Source organism: Mauremys reevesii, linkage group 7 (genome assembly GCF_016161935.1).
Source record: "Mauremys reevesii isolate NIE-2019 linkage group 7, ASM1616193v1, whole genome shotgun sequence".
Classification (NCBI taxonomy): domain Eukaryota; kingdom Metazoa; phylum Chordata; order Testudines; family Geoemydidae; genus Mauremys; species Mauremys reevesii.
In genome coordinates, this window is record NC_052629.1 from 45,683,193 (window position 1) to 45,699,802 (window position 16,610).

General features: G+C 41.6%; 1 long non-coding RNA gene across 18 annotated transcripts in view; it reads right to left on the reverse strand.

Annotated features, from left to right (window-relative positions):
* The window catches only part of LOC120369558, a 238,668-nt gene that overhangs the window by 91,421 nt on the left and 130,637 nt on the right, over positions 1–16,610 (reverse strand). For 7 of the 18 annotated variants that reach the window (XR_005583222.1, XR_005583221.1, XR_005583230.1 and 4 more), the window contains one exon: positions 10,492–10,537. The exons of 6 other annotated variants lie outside the window; for them this stretch is intronic. This is a non-coding gene — a long non-coding RNA (uncharacterized LOC120369558). Of the gene's footprint in view, positions 1–9,108; positions 9,291–10,491; positions 10,538–16,610 lie in introns of all 18 variants that reach the window. 5 more of the 18 variants (XR_005583234.1, XR_005583225.1, XR_005583238.1 and 2 more) reach the window with 3 other exon arrangements.

The window sequence follows — 16,610 nt, forward strand, 5'->3', positions numbered from 1 at the left end:
CCTTTATCCTATATTACAACACACAAATGGTTTAGTACAGTGGTTCTCAAACTTTTTTGCCCGCAGACCACTTGAAAATTGCTGAGGGTCTCGGCAGACCACTTAATGATCTTTCCAAATGTTGTTTGTACCATTAGCTAACTATTGTAAAGCACTTTGGATAAAAGTGCCTTAATAAACTAAAATAAATAAATAAAATAAAAAAGCCTTAATAATATATGTTTTTGTTCTACAAATAAAAGCACACAACTCTTATTTTAATAGCAGTAGTCTTACCTTTCTAATTTGATGGATGTGCCCTCTCTCCCCCACCACAGCAGCCCCTGAGTTGGAGCTGGGAAGGAGAAGGGTCTCTCCCCAGCCACAGAGTTGAGACTGGAAAGGAGGGCCATCTCTCCCCAGCAGCCGCAGCCCTGGAGCTAGGGAAAGACACCTCTTTCTCCGGCTGCCGCAGTCCTGCACATCCCAAATTCCCTCCACCTCCACTTCTCACTCAACTGTCCCCTCCCATCTTCCCCCTATGGCCTCCACCTCACATGTGCATCTTTCTCCAGGGTCCAGGCACCTAATTAGTGGAGCCACACCTGCGCATCTCCACTAATTAGGTGGATGGCCCTTCATTCTCTCATGTGTGGCTACCCAGGTGCGCACCTTAGAGGTATCTGCGGACCACCTGAATGGAGCTCACAGACCACAGTTTGAGAACCTCTGGTTTAGTAGGCAGCTTATTTGAATTCACCAGTCATTAAGCTAGACTGCGTATCTTCCTCCAAATACACAAGTTTGTGCACATAAGTTTGATTCAGCTATTTGAGAATACTATGATACCATAACCATATTCTAGTTAGACAAGAACTGACAGTGAAAGGGATCCCATCTACTAAAGTACTTTGTCAGCATTTGACAACAACTCTAGTTTGAGGATATCACTGTTTTCTTATTATATGCTCAGTTCTTTAAAAAAAAAAATCTGGTTTTGTACACATCTTTGTTTTCCTCTCTGAAGTGCCAGGCATCCCTATAGAACTATAGGCATATATTTAACAATAATAATCCTTATGAGCCATGGCACTAAAGAGAAAAGTGATCTCATATATAAAAAACCCACAGGAGTTAAAAAATACTTGTTCAAAGCAGCGAGGCTTTTATCATCTAAACTAGGATTAGGTTTAATCACTGCAGATCAATGGAAGCTCATGAAACATCCATGGCGGAAACTCAGTTACAAAAATTGATGATTCGACAAATAGGACTAAGGAAGTATTCCTAATTTACTTTATACTTGCATATTCTTCCCAAAGCCAATGTATAAACTTAAGTCTGTTCTACTGGTTAAGGAACCTGCAAATCATCCACAGCCACACATTCATTTAAGATTTATGTACATTTATAATAATCAAAATGTTTAGAACAAAAGTATTTTTAAAATCTTTACATTCTTATTGCTGCCAACTGCTACCACTTTAATTGTTACTTTGAAAATCCAATACTCACTCATTTTACCATTAGGCAACAGGCATTTTTAATAGATCTGTGAGAATGTTATTTTGTGCAGTGGTTGCTAAAAGAGCTTCTTAGCTACTAGGACCATTCAAAATTCCATTATATTTCATAATTACAACTACACTAGTAATGGAAAAGTCACTATGTGCTTTTTGGGAGAACAGCACAACACCCAGAATGCCACATGTGCACTATATATCCCATTAAATGAGAACACTACATATCCCATTAAATGAGAAGGATGTACAACTGGGCTATTCAGTATCTTCACTAACGCTGTACAGCACTTTACAGAATAAAGTGACTAGCATTTTTAAACCAGCAGTATAGAAATGGGTGAAGTTTTTGCTTAAAACTATGATGAGGACACTGAAGCATTTTGAAAATTCGTGTCAATTTCACTGAATCGTTTCAGTAAAAAACACCTTTTAAAATTTCCAAAACAATCAAGTTTGTGTGTCAATGTTTTCAAAAGAAAATTTTCAATTTTTCTATTTGTGAAATGACTATTTTGAAATTTTCAAATTTTCTTCTTAAAAGGGTTTAAACGACTCAAAATTAAAATGAAACACTTCCTTCCATCCAAAACTTATTTATTTTACTTTTTGGTTCACCAAAAACTTCAAAACTACTTTTCCCCCAATTTTTCAAAATTGCTGGTGAACCGAAAAGTCTATTATCTGCCCAGCTCTCCACCACTCTGTTGCTCTTGTAAGCAGGGCGGGCTGTCTTTTCTTAAATTACATGTAAATACTTACTTTATCTACCAAAGTATAAAATTCTTACAATGCCAAATTGTTTCTATATTAAACTGTCTCCATTCATTTGCCTCTATCAGATCCTGGAGAATCCTGCCAGACAACAACTGCTCCTCCAACTCAAAAGCTCTCATAACATGGAGTCCAGTAGATCCTAGTCCTCTCTCTTCTCCTTTTCAGCATATATAGGTGAGCCAAAGGAGGAAGATGAGACCACATGGCTTTCAAACCCTTCTAATGTGCTCTTTATTCACTCCCAGAAATGCACCTCTTTTTAAGCACCTCTCCTTTTACTGAGTGAAAGTATAGTGAAAGAGAAGCACCTAGCCCATATACACCCAGGAAAAGACAGCACATTAACCTGCCATTAGACAAGAAAAATGCATGAAGGTACATCTCACTGATGGTATTAGTCGTCTCATACAGTGAGAGACCTTCAAACCCCTTGCAAGTGCTTGAACACCAAAGCTCAGATTCTCAGGCCTAATCAGCCATCATTTCAGATAGCTTGTCAAAATCATCAATTTTTTTTTTTATGGGAATGCTGCTTCTTCCTTTCATCCCAGAAGCCGTAATAGACGTTAACTGCCATATTGTTATACTACAGGATCAGTTTAAAAACAAAATTTGTTTGAAATTTCAAACCCAGAAGTTTTGGTTTTCCATTACTAATTATTAAAATAGAGTCGAAGTTCTCATTGTTCTGGACAGCAGAGAAGACCCGCTCTGTGATTTTTGTGCAACACTGCTAAAACAAAATTAATATCACGTCCCTCTTCCACTGGATTAAACACATCCAATTTGTTGTTTACAGCTACGAGCGTCTCTCAACCTTTAAAATAATGAATATTGATTTGAAATGCAGGTAAACCCATGTAAAAGAATTATGTTAGATGGGAAACTGTAACATTTTAGAATGTCAAATGACATATCCATTTTCCACTTTTGCAAAGCTTAAGATCTTCTTCTAGCCTACTCCCATCTATATGGGGTCGGCTCTTCGAGTCCTTCTCCATTACAGTTGGTCTTGAAGTAGGTCCTCAAACTCTGCAGCTAATCAAATCCTTTTCTGTAACATCCATCTATTCCTGTATACACTATTTCCTTCACAATAGGCCATGTGCTGTACCTTGATGTTAACAGAAAAACTTGTAGAGAATTTTTTACAAAAAAGTAAAAGTTAGGTAATCATCTCATATTTTAGGTAGCATCTCTACATTTTTCTCCTGCAACACGCTGTTGAACGTCACTTCATTTTGCAGCACTCTCTATCAATTCCATCAGCTCATGTCAAATGTAGGATGTGGCAATGTCACAGAGTGCCTGATTTTAAATGCAGCTGCAGTTTGAATCATTATACCACAAACTGTAATGCCTACTCCAGTACTAGAACACAGACACACTGCAGGTATTTCATATCCATGTGGAAATTTGGTATTTCCATCACTATTACTGACCCTCCAACTACGTACGTAGAAGAAGCTAGCTTTTTTTAAGCACACAATGAAGTAGAACCCTTTCAGGAATCATATTTGGACAATGGCAATTTTTTTTGACTGACATTGAATCCTTGGAGGTGCTGACACATTTTTGTGTTCTGAAGAGACGTTTTAGGAACGATATTACACAACGTGGGTGTGACCGGTCTGGTACCCCAGCACCCCCTGGTGGCAGGGGCGAGCTGGAGCCTAGTGCCGCGCCACTCCCTTGTTCTTCGGCCTGCCCCTGGTAACCGGCGTATTACGGCCTACGGGCCAGAGTTCACATAAACACCCCCTCTCGGAGCGGGGTAGCACGGCCTGGCGGCCAGAGTCCAACAACCCTCCTCTTCGGAGCGGGGTAGCACGGCCTAGCGGCCGGAGCCCAACAACCCCCCTCTTCGGAGCAGGGTAGCACAGCCTAGCGGCCGGAGTCCAACAACCCTCCTCTTCGGAGCGGGGTAGCACGGCCTAGTGGCCAGAGTCCATAGACACCCCTTCGGAGTGGGGTAGTACAGCCTAGCGGCCGGAGTCCAACAACCCCCCAACCCCCGCTCGGCGGGGATCCACCCGCAACACGCCGAGCGGTACTGCAGCTTTAAGGCTGTCAGTCTCAACAGTCCCCTGGGTCACTTCCTACCCTGTCTAGCCGGACGTCGGCGTTGTCGGAGCGGTTCCCCCGTAGGTCCCTCCCGGCAGGCGCCCCCTCTCGGGGTCTCCGGTACGGCCTCTGCTCGGCTGACGCCCTGGTCCAGACGCACTGGCTCTCCTTCTGCAGGAGCCGCTGGTCTGCGTCCTTCTCCCCCGGTGGTCAGTCCCGACTGAGCAGACCTGCAGGCTTTTATGCCGGTCTGCCAGTTGGAGCACGCCCAGCAGAGCTTCCTGGGCGTGGCTTCCTCTGCTATCAAAGAAGGGTTAACCCCCGCTGTACCAGTGCGGGGCTGTCCCGCCCCGTCACAGTGGGGAAAAAAATTTACAACTGTGTTAGGCTGGCTCAATTAGAGCTGTGCAACATTTTTCGGACAGTCTATTCACCCCAAAATGCAGTTTCATGTAAGTTGAAACAATTCACAAATTCAGGTACAATTCAGCAAGTAGTTACTGCTGAAAAATATACATCTTTGGAAAAGTTGAAACATCGTTAGGGTTATTTATTTAAAAAGGTAAAACTCCCCCAAATGAAATGAAAATAATGAAATGTGCCATTTTTAGTCAAACAGTAAATTCAAACTGAAGTGAAATGGGGGGAGGGAATTGTTAAACAAGAAAAAAAGTCCATTTTGAGTCTACCAGAAACTAACTTTGAGCGGGTGGAATTTTTTGCTTCAGCCAAAAAAAGTCATGAAGTCACAGCACTAGGTTAAATACATCAACGGCAGAAGAGGATACCCGGAGTCTCTTTATTCCTTACTAACTGTATTTTGTATCTTTTTTTTTTTTTGCACTGAAAAGTCATAATGAAGCAGTGTGGCCTGGAGGCTAGATCTGAGTTCTATTCACTGCACTGCTACTAACCATGGGCAAGTCGCTGAACCTCTATACCTCAGCTTCTCTATTTGTAAAATGGGGATAATGACACTGCCCTCCTCAAATAATTTTGCAATATATCAAGGGAAAGGGCTATATAAAAGTGCTAGATATCACATGAAAAATAATAATTTGCAAGCATTTGTTCTTGGACACAGAACTGGCTTTTACATCTATTCTTTTAATCAGATATGCTAACTCACGTTAACCTTAGAAAATGCTGTCACTTGCATTAAAATGTCATGTTCATTTTCTCAGCACTTTCTCTTTACATGAGCAAATTAAAGGAGTCCACAGAAATAGAAGAAGAATAAAGGCCAGTAGCATAACCAATTAAGCAAATGGAGAATAGGGTAAAAATATTTTGCCAACGGCATAATTGAAGGCAGGTAATTTACAGCTGCTGCAAAGAATAACTGGCACAACAAACATTCCATAATTCAGTTAGTTAACCATGTAATGTATAGCTTTCTAAATAACAAAAAATTAGCAAAACAAATCATACTCAGGTTTCTATTTTAAGATTTGTGTATTTTCTTGCAGTAACAGCTATACTTAAGCAGAACATCAATATATTAGTAGTATTCTAAGTATGTTATTCTACATTATTATTCTTATTTCCTCTCCCGTCAGAGCCAATAAGCAATTACCTGTTGTGATTATTGTCTCCTTTCATCAGGAAAGATTCAAGAGCTTTCACAACGTGGAGACCACAGAAGATCATAGAACTGAATTCACCACTCAGAAAAACCTATTCATTTTAAAAGTTAGCCAAGGCATGGAGGCTGTTAATATATTTCCTGCAATTCTGCTGGAAAGCCAGAGATGGAGATCCACATAAGTAACTGTTTTCACCCTACACAGTTCTAATAACCTTTATGCAGCTGCAAAGCAAATGTCTGTAGGCAAGTTTTAGAAAATGTAACTTGCCATAGGCCTAAAAAGTGTGTATTTAATATTATTGAAGTTTGCAGACCTTTTTGGATACAATAAAATGGGCTTTCAACTTTTGTAACCAAATATTTTAGAAAGGAAAGAAAGGAAATTGTGATGGTAATTAGGACCCTGATTCAGCAAATCACTTAACACATAGTTAACTTTAAGCTTGTTGTAATAAATATAGATGTCAAGTACGCCCTGGAAATATGTGGTTGACAGTTATAGTTCTCTTTCTGCTTACATACTCAGGAGGAAACCACCTTATTCCCCTCTCCATAGTGACCAGGATTCTTGTAATCAGGTGTTCCAGACATGAGTAACTCCTAAAGGAACTAAAACAATGGGCGGCAGACATCTCAAAGGTTGACTTGGGCCTAGTTGAAGTTGAGGTTGAAGTCCACATGACAAAAACCTCTCATGATTTGCTCATGGGTAGACTTTCCTCCCTCTCTGTCTGGGCATGTGGAACTCACTGGGAATGATAAACAGTGAACTAAACTGTTTAAAGAATAGCTTATATTTCTCTTTGTTCTTTACTAAAAAGCAAAAATCGTAGAGGTCAAACTTCATGGTACTCTATGAAATTCAATCCCACTAGTTTTCTCCCCAGACACAAAGCAGCAAATGAGTCTGCTTTATGAATCAAAGACTTGGTCTTTCCTTATATGAATAATCAGTCTTGTGCCTTCAAAATATCATCTCTTGTGTTGTAAGTCCTAAAAGATGTGAATTACTTATATTAAGAAAAAAAATCAAAGAATGTACAGACTATATCCACTATATTTAAGAGAATTTATTGGAGGCTGTTTGATTTCTAAATGATTGGTGCACTACAGATTTGCCATGAATTATATGGCACAAGAAAGGAAGAACACTGCATAGAACAGAAGACTGAAAGGGACCTCCTGGGACACTGAGCATTGAAAGAGATAAGCACCTAACCTCACTGTAACTTTAGAAATTGCTTTCGAAAGATGAGTGTATCAGGATTTTCGTATGATGACAATTAGCAAATGAATGATTTACAAAGTAGGCAATATAGCCAGCTATTTTTTGCTAGCTGGGTATTCATATGGAGAGTAGTGAGAAACACAGTTGTAATTAATACTTTAATTCATATTCACATTTCTGTTAATCTGTTCCACCATTTTCTCATTCCACCCCAAGGCTGTCATACATGTTGAAGAAGGAAATACAAAGGAGAGGCAACAGGAATAACTTTTATTGATCTTTAATAATCTTTAATTATATTCTTTACTTGAATTCATCCAGTGCTTGTATTAGGATGGAAATAGCACTACTCCTTAAAAAGAGTTTGTCTATTTTTAGTCATTCATATAAAAGAAACTTTCCAAAAGACAAAGGACAAACAGGTTTGGTTTCAGCATACACTATCACGCCTTATTAGTATTCAAACAAGGATCCTGCAAACACTACTGCATAGGCCCCGATTCAACAGAGCACTTTTGCAGGTGTTTAGCTTTAAGCATATATTTAAGTCCACCTTTGGTCAGCAAAGCACAAGCCGTTTACTGTAATCTGTGCTCACGGCCATGAGTAATCCTCTTGACTTTGGACTAAGAGGTATTAAGCACTATGTCTAATAGTGTTTTTGTGGGATTGGGGGCTCCCCGCAAGTGAAATATATTTAGGGATAGATATTTTCAAGAGAGGCATGGGTGAATGGACTACAAAAATTAGGGTGAAATTCGCCCAATTGTGGAGAACTCATCTCGGTAGCAGTGCCTGGTCAGGACAAGTGTACACACTAGCTGTCTCACAGTACCGTTGGCACTTTATCTAGCACTCACGCAGCCCGACCCCCTTGGATCCTTCTCTACCTTTGAGTCCTAACTCCAAAGTAGAATGGAGGAGGGCGCACAGTGGAGCACACACAGGAACATACATCTTGAAGAATCTCAGTTACTGCACAAGGTGAGTAACCTTCTTCTTCAAGTGCTGTCCTTGTGGGTGCCCCACTTCAGGTGACTGTAGAGCAGATCCCCATTATGGAAGGATGGGGTTTGGAGTTGGCTGTACAGTTGAGGCTAGTACCTTAAGGCCAAGAATCATATCAACCTCTGAACTCTGAGTTATTGCATAGTGATTTGTGAACATGTGTACAGAAGCCCAAGTGGCAGCTTGGCATAGTTCTCTGATTGGAAAATTATGTAAGAATGCAGTCAAGGTAGAAACTGATCTAATTGAATGGGCTCTGATCCCTGTTGGGAGTTCTATATTTTGTTGGTAACATAAATAGATGCAATTTGAAATCCATTTCGATAGTCTATTTCAAAATGACTGAGCCCTTCAATCATTCAGTGGTGGAAACGACGAATCTCGGTGACTTATGGAAAGGTTTTGTTTTATCTAGGTAAAATGCTAGTGCTCTTCTAACATCTAGAGTCAGGAGAATAGATTCCTGTGTAGACCCATGTGGCTTAGGTGTAAAATGCAGGTAGATGGATAGGTTGATTGAGATGGAATGATGAAAATATCTTTGGTAGGTGGGAGCATAGTCACTTTGTTTTTAAAGAATATGGTACAAGGAGGATGGGCCATGAGTGCCCCAATTTCACCCACTCTATGTGCTGAGGTGATTGTGACCAGGAACACTACCTTCATTAATAAATGTAGTAGAGAACAGGTAGCAAGTGGTTCGAAAGGGGCTCTGATAAGGCTCTGAGGACCATGTTTAGGTCTCATGCTGGTGTAGGGTTGCGGTCTTCAGAGTACATGTTCTGAATGCCTGTGAGGAAGCGTTTCGTAATCAAGTGTGTGAAGACTGAGAAACTATCTATCTTGTGGACAATAGCAGCTATGGCTGCGAGGTGTACTCTAAGCGAACTAATAGATAACCCAGAGTGTTTCAAATGCAATGTGTATTCCAAAATTTAATGTACCTAGTGGCTGCAGTCCCGGTGCAGAGGATGCTGGAGGTGCCCAGAGCATTTAATATGCTCACCTTTCTGGCTGTCGGCACTGAGGGTAGCGATCTCACCAGAAACAGTTTTCTCTTGAATGGTTCTCCGTGTGCGGAAGATGTTTTCCTCTTCCTTGATTTTCTGGAGGAAAGGGTACTGCTCTGTCCAGGAAGGAGGTGCCCAGAGTCAGACAGTGGCATTAGGGATTTTTCCATAAGGATCACTAAGTCTGAGATCCTATTTCTTCCTCGCTCCATGAGGTTGCTGCAATGGGCACATTTTTGAGGAGCATGCGCCTCCCTTAAGCAACGGATACACTGCAAGTGTCCATCAGAGACAGGCATAATATCCTTGCATGAAGTGCATCTTTTAAACACAGGTGAGCATGGCATTATCGTTGTTCACTTTTGTACAACAAAATAGAGAAATGGAGGGGAAGTCCAAGTTTTTTTCTTCTAACTATTAGAACATCCATTTTTAATCTATTCTAAGTTATTTCTGATACTGCCATTGGAGCTCCATCTGCAGCCAAGGATGGTTGAGAAGGCATATTTGGCCTGGTAACTTTTACCCCTAACTCTATATATGTTTTTTTCTTGTTTTTTCTTGTTTTTCCTCGAATTCTATGTCTGACAATTTAAGCCCATCTGTGGTCAAAATGTTTCCTTTGTCCTATGTATCTGCATGCCAGTTTGCTTAACAAGGTCAGTAGGACAACACTACACCTGTCACAACTAGGCCCAAGTCAGTCAAGTTAGTTGCAGGTATCATTCAAACTTATTAATTTAGAAAATGACCCTTATGTCAATTCCCAGTAAAATATAGTCATGAGAATATATAGCTACCCATTTAAGAAAACAAAAGATATGGTTTTGCCAGCCAACCATACTCAACTAAACAAAAAAGGATGTAAGCAGGGTTATGAAGAACATGACTTATTTTCAGTAGCTTTGATCAGGCAGTCTTGCAATGTATGGACTATCATGAGCACGTAAATATATATTCCCACAAATATAATTTCATTTGATTAGATTTAAGGATGCTTAAGTGCAAAACTTACAATTATAACCACTAAGCAGCATGGATATCTCCAGCGAAGCAGGGGTTAGAGTAAAGCAGAGTGTGGGGTCAGAAAAGGAAAGCACAGCTCCCCTACTCTTGCCAAAATGCCCCCCCCCTTGCTTGCTTGATTGAGCAGTGCTTCAACAGTTCCCCTCCTGCTTGGCTGATGCCAAGAGAATTCTCCCTCCTGTTTTAAGTCTTCTTCAGCCACTGTCATTAAGACAACCACAGTTTACATGCTTGCATACATACACATATTCCAGTAACCAGAGAAGAAACCTCAGCTCCACAGTAACTCACCTGAAGTCCCAAAATATTAATGGCCACACTATTCACACACAACAGCCTGGGAATGAGAACGATAGAGAGAAATAAATGAGAATTGCAAGACAGTCATGGAATTTTAAATCCTTATTTTCATTTTTATATATTCATTGTATACCATTTGAAAAGGTTATAAAAAGCCTAACACACATTTTTATATTGCTTTTTTCAGAATAGGCTCTTTCAAATGCAAAAGCATCTGGAAGGCTAGAAGGGTTTTCTTATTGCTGTTTTAAAAGTGATTTTCATACTCCAGCACATTGTTAGTGTCTAACCAGTGAACAAATCCCTTGTGTGACAGCAACTTAAACCTGGGTCAAGCACTCAGCCCCCTGAGACATAGTAGTACTGCAGTCCTTAATGAGGATTGCTGAAATATTCCTTTAAATTCTGAACACTTGCAGCAAGTCATTGTGTGCTTCTGTGCAATATACTGATAGTCTCTCTCTACTTCAGCACCAAGATAAAAATTCTCTCTACCCCTGTACTAGAACTGTGCAAAGTGTGAAGTTCCAAATCATTTCAACTCCATTTTGATTTAAAATTCTACACTTGCCACAACCACGAGTGGCGTATGCTTGCACAGCTAGTAGTGTCTGAACCTCTTCTCCAGCCCCTTCACAAAACTATTGTAACAAACATCAGAGAAGCCTGCTGAGGTAGGTTGGAAATCCTTGTGAAGAGTCATTGACCCTCCAATGACTCAGACTTCCAACACTAGAGCTAAGTGAATAATATTTTTAAGTTCCCTGGTAGTTCTAATTTTAAAAAATGAATTTGAGTCAAATGAAATGTTTCATACAACCTGAAGTAATTTGTTTTGGGACAGTTTTAACCTTTTTAAATAAAAGCTAAGGAAATGAAGGACTAGATTCACAAAAGCAGAGGAAGAGGAAGTGATTGTGGTGTTATCTTCCCTTCCCTATTCCCCCATACTAAATGGCCAATTAGTTAGGTTCCCTCATCCAGAATGTGGGAGATCCAGGTTCAAATCCCTTCTTTACAGCAGGAGCTTCAGTCCAGGCTTCCCCCTTCCTGTGTAAATGTCCATACCACTGGAATACAGGGTACGCTGGGGTAGATCTCTCTCCACCTCTCTTTGCAGCTGTTCCACTTTGTATAAAGTACTTGAATAGTCATTGGACCAGAAAAAGCAAGAATGACTCTATAGCCTGGAGAGTAGGGCACTCACCTGGGATATTGGAGACCCAACTTCAATTCCCAGGATAGCCACCTCCTAAACTCTGTTGTGAATCTAACCGGGGTGGTGGGGGTGGGGATTGTCCATTAAGGACTGGATCTGAATATGCTTCCTGCTGTATTAAAATGAGGCTTGTACCTATGGTATAAATCATTCTACAGTAGTTTGAAACAGCGTGGTACTAGAGTAAAATTCTTTTGACAGAACAGGTACAGCACATACAACAAAACTGAAATACTAATCCAGTAGGTCTGTCTTTGATGCAGAAGATACTACTCATTCATTTAAAGTTTGACCTCCCTGCTGAATCTGCCAACAAGGGCGTCAGCTGAAATGCTGCTTTTGTGAACACTAGGAACTCAGCAGAGAGGACCAACTCATTTAGCATAAGTCAGAACAGCCATCCAAATTGCACCTCCCCTGGCTAGTATACCAAAGTGCATTCACTGCTGAGAGAGGGCAGCTTTAGCCTGGAACTTGTTCTTCATAGGAACCTCACAACTAGATACATAAGAATTCCCAGACTGGATCAACCCAACATCCACTTAGTCCAGTAACCTGTCTCTGGCAGTATCCAGTATGAGATGCTTGAAAGGAACAGCAGACCGATGTGGGATTACCTGCCTTCCACATTATGTGTCATCCTGATTGCTTATAGAGATTAGTTTAAGGCCTGAAGCATGAAGTTTAATGTCCTATAGCCAATGAGTTCATTTTATCATTGTGCTATGTGATGTTATGGTCAATTCACATGCTATTTCATATATAATCAATGTATGCTAAATAGATTTAAACTGTAGGATTATAGACATACAAGACTGATAAGTATTTAGGAGTGATTTATGTTTTAGGTATAAGTAAAGTGTGGCTGAAATGCAAGACCTACAGGCTGAGCCTTGTAAGATTTTAGCTTAGCCATACTAGGCTATAGGCTTAATGTTTGACATGAGTAGGTGACTGAGACAGAACCCTATGCCAGTACGATCACAAGATTACTGTAAAGAAGTGCCAATAGGTGATGTTACAGAAAAGTGGATTGCAATCAACTGCAATGTATTGTCCAAGCCTATGAGATAAAGATGTTACAATAAGGTAAGTGCCTGACCTGACTGCAGGGTCCATGTTATGCATAGTTCCTCTTATTCTCATTAGCATCTATGAACACCCTATGACAAACAGGGCATCCTAACATTCATGGGGTGTAGAAGTACAGCTAAGGGAAAGAGGGCTGACACCTACATGCGTTACCTGGGGTTTTCAAATTACCACTCTTTTTTGGGTTCTAACTGTTTCACTCCACGTGCTGTCAGAAATAAATCAATGGGAACACAGCAATTCTGTCTGATAAATGATTAATACAAGTAAGCATGTTCTTATCTAAAATTCCAATTTATTAGATACTAAGCACACACAGACATAAGAAATAGTTTTAGGACATCCCAGACATAAGTTACCCACAGCCTGAGATGGTTTTGAGTAATCACCAGCTAGACTTCCAGGGGCCCTCTTTCCGTCCAGCTGACAGGGGGGTTAGATGTCAGCTCCTTTCCTGAAGAAAAACTCCCTCAGACTGCTCCAAGGTATTTACCTTTACAGCTAACTCTAACAAGATGCATAACCTATAGTGACTCCTAGTGGGTCAGCATAACCACCTTTACGGGGCCACTAAATGCTCCTAATTTCAACAAACTACTAATTATCTCAAAACGTTTCTAGTATTTCTAAGCAGAACAACATGTCAGGGGCAACTAAAATCAAGGTCACTATTCACTCACTTTCCTCCATAACTTTTTATCCCACCCTCCCAGGGCATGTCTACATTACCAGATTAGTTCGATTTAACTTAATTTGAATTTGTGGAATCGACCTTACAAAGTCGAATTTGTGTGTCCACACTAAGGACACTAATTCGACTTTGTGAGTCCACACTAACGGGGCAAGCGTCAACATTGGAAGCGGTGCACTGTGGGAAGCTATCCCACAGATCCCGCAGTCCCCGCTGCCCATTTGAATTCTGGGATTTCCCCACAATGCATGCTGGGGGGGAAAATGTGTCGAGGGTGGTCTTGGGTAACTGTCATCATTCAACGTGCTTTCGGACGTCTCAAGGGGAGATGGAGGAGCTTACTGACTCACTCGGATCTCAGCGAAACCAATATACCCATTGTTATTGCAGCTTGCTGTGTGCTCCACAATCTCTGTGAGAGCAAGGGGGAGACCATTATGGCGGGATGGGAGGTTGAGACAAATTGCCTGGCTGCTGAATACGCTCAGCCAGAGAGCCGTGCAATTAGAAGAGCCCAGCGGGAAGTGCTGTGCATCCGGGAGGCTTTGAAAGCTAGGTTCCTCAGGGAGCAGGGTAACCTGTGACTGTTCAGTTTCTTTACAGAGAAGCTGAACCTGCCCCTGCTTCAGTTACTGTTGACTTTCTTCTGTGGTTACATACCCCGTTCACCACGTTTCCCCTCTTCCAACACACGTTTAAAAATAAAGTTAATGGAACATTGTTAATTAACAACGTTTTCTTTATTAATGAATTCACGTTAAAGGGTTGAAACAGGGACGCAGACTGTGGTGGGTAGGGTGTGCAGTGATGTTAACACCGCTTCTACATTCGAGGAATGATTGGCTCCTGCTCCTAGAGCGACCTGCCGTGCCGGACTGGTTGTTTCAATGGAGCCTGCCATCCCTCCTTTTTGGGACTCTGTGTGCAGGGGCTATGTGACCTTGTTGCGGCGGAGGACGGTTACAGATTCCCCTGCTGCATGGCTCTGTGGTCCAGGACAAGGACTGCTGCATAAGATCTGTAACCGCCCTCCCCCGCTACAAAGTCATGTACCCCCCACCCACACAGAACATGGAAAACACCTCCCAGACCGACCAGGGTGCCTACTGACTGCACTGTGTGTGTGACCTGCTGTTGATCCTGCCCCCATGTCTGTACCCTGATAAAGGTGACTGTCCTATGCAATTAACAACCCCCTTCTCCCCCCACCCCCTCACAGACAATCTTCTGTAGAAAAACTTGACGGAAATAGTAATTAGCAGCAAACTACTTTTAATAATCAACTACACAGTTAGGGGATGAAACTGGGATTGGGGCTTCGGTGAGCCAGGAAGGGAAGGACTTCTCAACATTTAGGGAATGAGAGCCTTCTTGTATTTGTGCACTCTTGCAGGGGTGCAGTGACAGTTTTCACGGCCCCTGTCGCCCCTCCTTCTTGTTACTTTGGGTGAGGGGGGTTTGGGACTTTGTGGCGGGAGAGGGCGGTTGCAGATACAGTGCAGGGGTGCTCTGTCCTCCTGCCTGCGGTCCTGCAGAACATCCACAAGGCGCTGGAGCATGTCAAATTTTCCTTGGGCATTTCCTGTGTGGCTGGTCAGAACATCCAAGCTCGGACTGCTGTCCAGAGCATCAACAGAGTGGTGCACTGTGGGATAGCTCCCGGAGCTACTAAGGTCGATTTCCGTCCACACATAGCCTAATTCGACATAGCCATGTCGAATTTAGCGCTACTCCCCTTCTCCGGGAGGAGTACAGAATTTGAGCTAAAGAGCCCTCTAGGTCGAACTAATTAGCTTCCTGGTGTGGACGGGTGCACGGTTAAGTCAAATTAACGCTGCTAAATTTGACATAAACTCCTAGTGTAGACCAGGCCCCAGTCTGATTAACAAACTGCAAATATGCAGATACCGGAATGTCTCACAAAGGCCTAAGATTATTCCTAGCTGTCTGATGTTCAGTTTTCAGCTAGCAGTGGCTGCACATACAAAATGACCAACTGCAGTACTGTCATGTTCTGGGTTACACGCAGGAATATAAAATTCCAGGGCAACATTCCTCATTTTGCAGATTATATAGCTTTAATATTAAGATCTGTGCACATGTGCATGCGCACGCGCGCACACACACACACACACACACACACACACGATTTTATAAGAACATAAGAATGGCCATACTGGGTCAGACCAAAGGTCCATCTAGCCCAGAATCCTGTCTACCGACAGTGGCCAATGCCAGGTGCCATCGAGGGAGTAAACCCAACAGGCAATGATCAAGTGATCTCTCTCCTGCCATCCATCTCCACCCTCTGACAATCAGAGGCCAGGGACACCCTTCCTTACACATCCTGGCTAATATCCATTAACGGACTTAACCTCCATGAATTTATCCAATTCTCTTTTAAACGTTGTTATAGTCCTAGCCTTCACAACCTCCTCAGGTAAGGAGTTCCACAAGTTGACTGTGCGCTGTGTGAAGAATTTCCTTTTATTTGTTTTAAACCTGCTGCCCATTAATTTCATTTGGTGGCCCCTAGTTCTTCTATTATGGGAACAAGTAAATAACTTTTCCTTATTTACTTTCTCTACATCACTCATGATTTTATATACCTCTACCTTAGTATCCTCTTTTCCAAGCTGAAAAGTCCTAGCCTCTTTAATCTCTCCTCATATGGGACCCATTCCAAACCCCTAATCATTTTAGTTGCCCTTCTCTGAACTTTTTCTAATGCCAGTATATCTTTTTTGAGACCACATCTGTGTGCAGTATTCAAGATGTGGGCGTACCATGGATTTATATAAGGGCAATAAGATACTCCGTCTTATTTTCTATCCCCTTTTTAATGATTCTTAACATCCTGTTTGCTTTTTTGACTGCCTCTGCACACTGTGTGGACATCTTCAGAGAACTATCCACAATGACTCCAAGATCTTTTTCCTGATTCACTGTAGCTAAATTAGCCCCCAATCATATTGTATATGTATATGTATAGTTGGGGTTATTTCTTCCAATGTGCATTACTTTACATTTATCCACATGAAATTTCATTTGCCATTGTGTTGCCCAATCACTTAGTTTGGTGAGATCTTTTTTAGTTCTTCACAATCT